This window comes from Microtus ochrogaster, chromosome 4 (genome assembly GCF_000317375.1).
Source record: "Microtus ochrogaster isolate Prairie Vole_2 chromosome 4, MicOch1.0, whole genome shotgun sequence".
NCBI classification, from domain to species: Eukaryota; Metazoa; Chordata; class Mammalia; order Rodentia; family Cricetidae; genus Microtus; species Microtus ochrogaster.
Window position 1 is genome coordinate 31719032 of NC_022011.1, and position 7407 is coordinate 31726438.

At 45.6% G+C, this 7407-nt stretch overlaps 1 protein-coding gene across 1 annotated transcript in view; it reads right to left on the reverse strand.

Moving 5' to 3' along the window:
- Ccsap (centriole, cilia and spindle associated protein) overlaps positions 1 to 7407 on the reverse strand; it is a 16544-nt gene that overhangs the window by 8003 nt on the left and 1134 nt on the right. The window lies entirely within an intron of this gene.

The following is a 7407-nucleotide window of genomic DNA, read 5'->3' on the forward strand; positions in this document are numbered from 1 at the left end:
AAAAAAAAAAAAAAAAAAGTCAAGTGTAACATTGGGCATCTGTAACCCAGCACCAGGGTTGAGGGTGGGGCAGAATAGGGTCTTTGCAGTTCACCAGCCACCAGCCTAGCTCAAGTTCAGTGGGAGAGTCTGTCTCAAGGCAACAGGGTAGACAATGACAAAGCAGAAGAGTTGACATCCTCCTTTGGCTACACACACACACACACACACACACACAGAGAGAGAGAGAGAGAGAGAGAGAGAGAGAGAAACTATTCTTAAACAACTATGAGTCAAAACCAAAACACGCCAAGTACTTAATGCCAGGAACTATGTACTTTAAGGTTAAAATAGTAAACTTTGTGTTCTATACATTTTACCACAAGTTGGAGTTTCTTTTGTAGTCACACTTGGGAGATGGAAGCAAAGCAATTGAGCTTAAGATCACCTCTGCTGTACACTAAGTCTGGTACCAACCTGGGTTATGAGATAACAAGTGCCCATAATCCCTGGGAAGTGGATGGAGGACCTCTAGTTCAAAGTCAGCTTGGGTTGTGTAGCAAGATCCTTAAATAAAACAAAACCAGTGCATGGTGGCTTTAATAGCAGCACTCAGAGGCAGAGGCAGGTAAATTTCTGAGTTCAAGGCCAGCCTAGTCTATACACAAGGAGTTCTAGGACAAACCTATCTGACAAGGTCTCTATCCTATGTACAGACCCTGTGTCAAAAATCCCAAACCAAAAAAGCAAACAAAACCGCCACCAAAACAGAGTCAGGCATGGTGGTGGCAACCCTTTAATTCTAGCATTCAAGAGGCAGAGGCAGGAGAATCTGTGAGTTTGAGGCCAGTCTGACCACATGTGAGTTCCAAGTTATCCAGAGGTACACAGCGAGACCCCAAAGAAAAGAATTCACATATATAAAAGTTCGTTTGGTTAAAAAAAAAAGTTTGGTAAAACAAAACAAAAAGTTAAAATCATAAGCCTCTGGCAAGCCTAATCAAGAAAGAAAGAAATAGGCCAGGCATAGTATATGTCTTTAATCCTAGCACGGCAGGTGGGTCTCTTGTGCAAGGACAGCTAGTCTACACAGAGTTCTAGGCAGCTGAGGTTGTAAAGAAAGCACACCGAGGGAGAGATGCTGTCTGATCCACAGGAAAACTGGAAAGGCAAAGCCCTGTGTCCAGTCTGTTTTATTGTGTGCTATCCGAAAGACCATCTCCACACAACGAGGAAAGCCCAGCATAGGAGGGGCCCTTGCAAGTGCTGAGACAGCTCAGCTGGTCTCTCAGCAGAAGCCAAGGATAATACAAAGTGTGCCAGCCTCAGAAAGGGGCCTGTGTCTAGCTCAGAGCCTACAACGCTTCAGGAGTGGGGTGGGGTTTGGCTGAGTTCAGGTAACGGTCTTGCAGCAATGGATAACACTCTCATACTCTTTCTCTTTTAGCTCTGGCTGTACAGGAACTCACAATGGAGACCAGGCTGGCCTCGAACTCACAGAGATCCGCCTGATTCCCAAGTGCTGGGGTTAAAGTAATGTGTCGCTGCTGCCAACACCACCACCACACCACCCAGCCTCTTCCTTTCCTCTCCTCCCTGAATGCCAGAGGACTATTTAAAGATGGAGAAGCAGAGGGGTCCTGTTCCTGGGACCCCAGCACAGCAAAAGCCAGGGTGCTACCTTCCTGACAGGCCTGGAGGCCTCAGCACAGAGTGTTCTCAGTAACTGTCCTCCTGGGCTCCAACTGTGTGGCAGACTGGCTGGTTCCCCTGGGGTGTGACTGGAGGCACCATCTGGGAGGGGCACACAGGAGACTCCCAGAGGGTAAGTTCTAAACTCCCCCAGAGAAACACCTGTGTCTCTCTCTGATGGAGCCAATAAGCAACCCCAAGACTCCACATCCAGGTTTCCCAGGGCACGCTCAGACCTCACCATTAAATATGACCAGATAGGTTAGGAGCAGACATCTGGGTATAACCCCCATTACGTGTGTGTGTGTGTGTATGTACGCACATATGTGTGGAGGGTAGAGCACAACTCATAGAAGTCGGTTCTTTCCTTGCACTATGTAGCACCGAGGATCACACTCAAGTCTTAGGACTTGCAGCAAGTACCTTTGTCTTCCGAGCCATCTCAGCAACCCACAGGTGCACATTTAGACAGAGGAGACAGAGAGATGGGTGCAGTAGTTCACCCCACAGTACCAGCTAGCCAGGTTGAAGTGGAAAGATGGAGAGTTCGAGATCAATATGACAGGCTGTAGAGATGGCTCAGTGGTTAAGGGCACTGGCTGATCTTCCAGAGGAACTGGGTTCCGTTCCCAGCACCGACACTGGTGACTCACAGCTGTCTATAACTCCAGCCCCAGTTGATCTGATACCCTCTTCCGGCCTCCCTGAGGACCATAATCATATGGGCAAAATACTTATACACATAAAACAATTTCTTTTTTTCCTCAGAGAGGGTCTTACTACATAGCATTGGCTGTCCTGGAACTCACTGTGTAAATCAAGCTGACCTTAAATTCACAGAGGCCCACCTGCCTCTGCCTTCTGAGTGCTGGGATTAAAGGCCTGGACCACCATGACCAGTAATAAAATAAAATTTTTAATTTAAAATGTTAGGAGGCTTGATTCAAGAGGATTATCAGCCAACAAAGAAAGAAAACAACCTGGGTATGGTGAGATAAATCTATAAACCTAGTACTCAGAAGTCTGGGGCAGGAAATCTTAACAATGTGAATTTAGTTTGGGCTAGAGTATGAAACCTTGTCTCAAAGACAGAGAGAAAAGAGGGCTGGGAGGAGGTTCGATAAGAGAAGGGGAGAGAAGAAAAAGACAGTGAAACAAAGCAGAGGAAATAAATTTAAGTAGTGTTAGGAAATCTTGATCTGCAAGAAACTTCCATACTCAGAGTCCAGTAGAGTGAATGAGTAAAGACAGAAAGAACACCACTGAATCTGAGAACGCCTAGAGGAAAAACATCTTCTGAAAGCTTCTGCCTCCCACCAAGAAATGCTGAGATACAAGAAGCAGCAGGAGCGAGGGGTAGGCATGAGGGGGAAATGGGGCAGGATGACTTTCCTAACTTTAAACAGGTTGTCTAAAATAAGGCTCATGTAAACCTAACCAAATAAGTAAAATGTAGTTGAAAAACGTGACTATGGACTAAGGAAGTGGAGACAGGCTGGCAGCCTGACATTTTAGCTGCTGTGGACCAGCAGTGACACACTTGCCTGGCACGGAGAAGCCCTGTATTGGATCCCCAGTAGCACAAAAGTAAATCTGGAGGCAGTCTTCACTACTGTTCAAAGCAAGATGGCTAGCAAGTTAGAGAATTCCTACTAACCAAGCACTCCCACCTCCAACATGGCACCAGGAACTTAAAAGGAACTTAGCACAGCCATTTTTCAAATAAGAAAAAGAAGCCAGCAGATCCCATTCATTTGGGAAAAAAAAGAAAGGCCTCCAGAGAGCGATACAGAATTACAAGCAAAAAGAAACAAAACAAAAAGGGGGAGGGTATATTCTGCTAAACACACAAAGAGAAACAAAACCCTCTAATAATATCTTTTACAAGGAGAATGAATACAGTATACTGTTGTCAAGAACCTAATACTTTTGCAAGCAGAGGGTAATGCCCTCCTGTGATTCCCAGTACATGGAGGATTCAGAGTTTAGTCAGCCTGGGCCTAAAACAGGAAAGAAAAAATTACACTAACAATAAGCTTGATACTTTTTGCTCTTTGAAATAAGGTCTTATGTATCTATCCCAGGCTGACCTGGAACTCCTGAACTTCCAGCCTCGACCTAAGGGCTGGAATTACAAGCACTGCCACATCTGTTTGTGCTGAGGACAGAACTCAGGGCTTCATGCATGTAAACAAGCCCTCTACCAGCTGAGCTGCCCAGAGTTTGAAATGGCACACATGCTTAACTTGATTTCAGCATTAGACACTGCATACAACTGTGAAAACATGGCAAGGAAAACTGTAAGTGTGAATAGTTTTTATTTACCATTTTTTTTAATTTCTAAAAGAAACTAGAGGGTCAGTTGCACAGTGTTTTCTTAGATACACAAAATATTGAATTCCACTTCCAGCACCATGACCCCCCAAAAGAGAAATGAAGTTAAATAACAACTACAACAACAATAATAATAATTCACAACAATAATAATAATAATTCAAGAAGGCTTCCCAGAATTAAACAGGGAAATTGGGAACTAAAGAGCAGTTCCGCGGTTAAAAGCACTGGCTACTCTTCCTGAACCCAGGTTCTGTTCCAAGCACCCACAAGAAAGCTTACAACCTCCAGTTCCAGGGGATACAACGCTTCTTCTGCCCTCTTAGGGTACTTCATGGACACAATGCAAGGACACATATACAAGTAAAACACACACACATAAAATACAAAATAAATTTAAGAGTTTGGTTCTAGGGATTTTCAGGTGACCTGCATCAATTCCTGAGAGTGAGGAGAGACAAAAGGTTCTAACAGCCCTCCTCAGGGCGGTTAAAGGTTCTAACAGCCCTCCTCAGGGTGGTTAAAGGTACAGCTCAAGAATCAGAAGTCAAGGAGGGAGGTGGTGGCGCACACCTTTAATCACAGCACTCTGAGCGGAGGCAGGTGGATATCTGTATGTTTGAGGTCAGCCTGGTCTACATAGTGAGTTCCAGGACAGACAAAGCAAAACAAAGAAACCCTGTCTTGGAAAAAAACAAAACAAACAAAAGAATCAGAAGTCACAGCAATGGAGCAACGCCTCCAGATAGTTTAGAAACAATGAACCATCATCACAAACTAAAAAATTACGATTATTTTTAAACAATTGTCTCAGAACTTCAACTTTTCACTCATCCTTCCTTAACTGATAAGATGACCTCTATCTACCATGAGTCAGAACATGACTGTGGCTCCCACCTGTGAGAGAGAAGCTGTAAGGGCCTGACGCAATGCCAAGGTCCCTCTTTAGACAACAAGCATCAGTTAAACCAGCCATGAGGGCGGCAGGCAGGCCAGGCAGAAGTAGGTCGGTGGCCCCGAGGGATGAGCTAAGGTGAGTATGATGGTGAGCCACTGGACTGGCTACATTGTAAGAGGAAGAAAAGGGACCCGGAAGAGCGAAGTGGGTCAGCTCTGAGCGCTCCTCCATTTCCATGGGGCAGTACCACACAGACTGTGACGGCTAGGAAGATTGTGTGCCAACAGACATGTGTGTTAATGTTAGGAGGATAGAAATAAAAGCCAAGGTGGAAAAAAAAAAAACAGGGAATATCAATTAGTGTCAACAAAGGTATATAGAAGTAAATACCAGCCAAGTGTGATGATGCTCACCTGTGGGCTGAGCTACTTGGGAAACTGGGACAGGAGGATGTCTTTAGCCTAGTAGTTTGAGGCCAACCTAGGCAACCCAGTAAGACTGGGCCCCAAAATAAGGATACAAATACAAAGTGGCTGGGCTTGGTAGCACAGACCTATAATACCAGCTACTCATTTCGGAGACTAAAACAGAAGAATCACAAGTTTGAGGCCAGCCTGAGCTACAGAGTACGTTCAAGGCCGGTGTGGTTTAGTAAGGCCCTATCTCAAAACCGAAAGATACAAAGAGAACTAGGGATGTAGTTTAGTGGTAGAAGCATTTGCCTAGCTTTTTGCCCTAGCATTTGCCCGAGGTCCTGAATTCAATCTTCGGTACCACAAAAGGAAAAAGGGGGAAAGCAGAGGAGCTGGAAGCAGGTTACCTAAGAAGTGGGTAGCTGCTGGGGAGCACCATGATTTTCTAATAAGCTTCACAGAGCTACAAGATTCTTCGTGAAAAAATGCCTTGTAGCCAGGCAACGGTGGCCCAAGCTTTTACTCCCTGCACTTGGGAGGAAGAGGCAGGCAGATCTCTGAGTCTAGGGCCAGCCTGATCTACAGAGTAAGTTCCAGGGTAGCCAGATTTACACAAAGAAATCCCGTCTTAAAAAAAAAAAATAATAATGGGGCTGGAGAGATGGCTCAGAGGTTAAGAGCATTGCCTGCTCTTCCAAAGGTCTTGAGTTCAATTCCCAGAAACCACATGGTGGCTCACAACCATCTGTAATGGGGTCTGGTGCCCTCTTCTGGCCTGCAGACATACACACAGACATAATATTGTATACATAATAAATAAATAAATAAATATTTAAAAAAAAATAATGGCTTGCAGTAAAAATAAGATGAATATATTTTAGAGCAAGGCAACCAGTGGCTCACCAGTCTAGCATACCAAGCACCAGAAGCATGTCTCATACTGACACTGGCTGGCAGGAGCCACACAAAAGAATTGGTTATGGGGACTCCTAAGCAGGACACATATTCTATATTCCCTAATGCCTACGCACCAAAAATTTTAGCAGGGATTTAGCGAATCTTTGGGGTTGTTCTCGCATCTCCATGGAAACACAAATAATCATGAACTCGGGGCACTCCTACGTAGGCAAACGCGGGCACCAAAAAAGTGCTGTCAACAGTTTCATAGAGCCAGGAACACTGATAGCGGGTAACCCCATCAAACCACGGAGTGAAAAATAAAAGCCTGGTACCCATTCAGATAAAATAAACCTCATAGCTAGGGCTCAGTTTGCACGGGAATAACTGGGAGACGCGCTCCTAGTCCACACACACACACACACACACACACACACACACACACACATCTTCTGCCACTCCAATTTCTAACCACATCACTGAAGCATCAGGAGTAGCTGTCACAAGCGACCCAATGACGATGACAGGCGACCCCCGACAAGCAGGAACTGAGAATAGTCAAAGTAACCAAGAGCAAAGCAACCGGATCCTTTCAGACTCTGTCTTTGTTTACAAAACTGAGATTAAAAACAAAGGCCCCATTTTATGACTCTTTGACGGCTGGGTGAGAAAATGCCTATTTCGAGTGATTAAGTAATAACTTTTTTATTCATAAGCTCTCAAGGAGGTGGCTGACAACCATTGTGATCTCCAGTTGTGCTAAAGCACCGCCCTGAGCCCCGGCACCCTCCAGGCCCCTCTGCAGACAAACCCACTTCGCAACAGCGGGAAAAGTGGCTCACAGCCTAACCAGGGTGTGCGACTGGCACCAGCGTACACAAAGAGGGTTCGTCCACAAACACGCACACCATTCTTCAGAGACAGAGCGGCCAGGCCAAGGAGTTCACACAGACAACCGTGACCCCATTATGACAGCTCAGGGGTTCTTAACTTCGTGGATCATCTTTGAGATGAAAAGCGCCTCTCGCAAAGAGGGATGCGCAGAAAGAAACAGATCCGCCATCTGGTGGACTGAGGGCTCACTGTATCCGCCACTGCCTTGAGACCAAGAACTCCAGACCCGGGGATATGGTAGGGTAGGGTAGGGTAGGGTAGGGTAGGGTAGGGTAGGGTAGGGTAGGGTAGGGTAGGGTA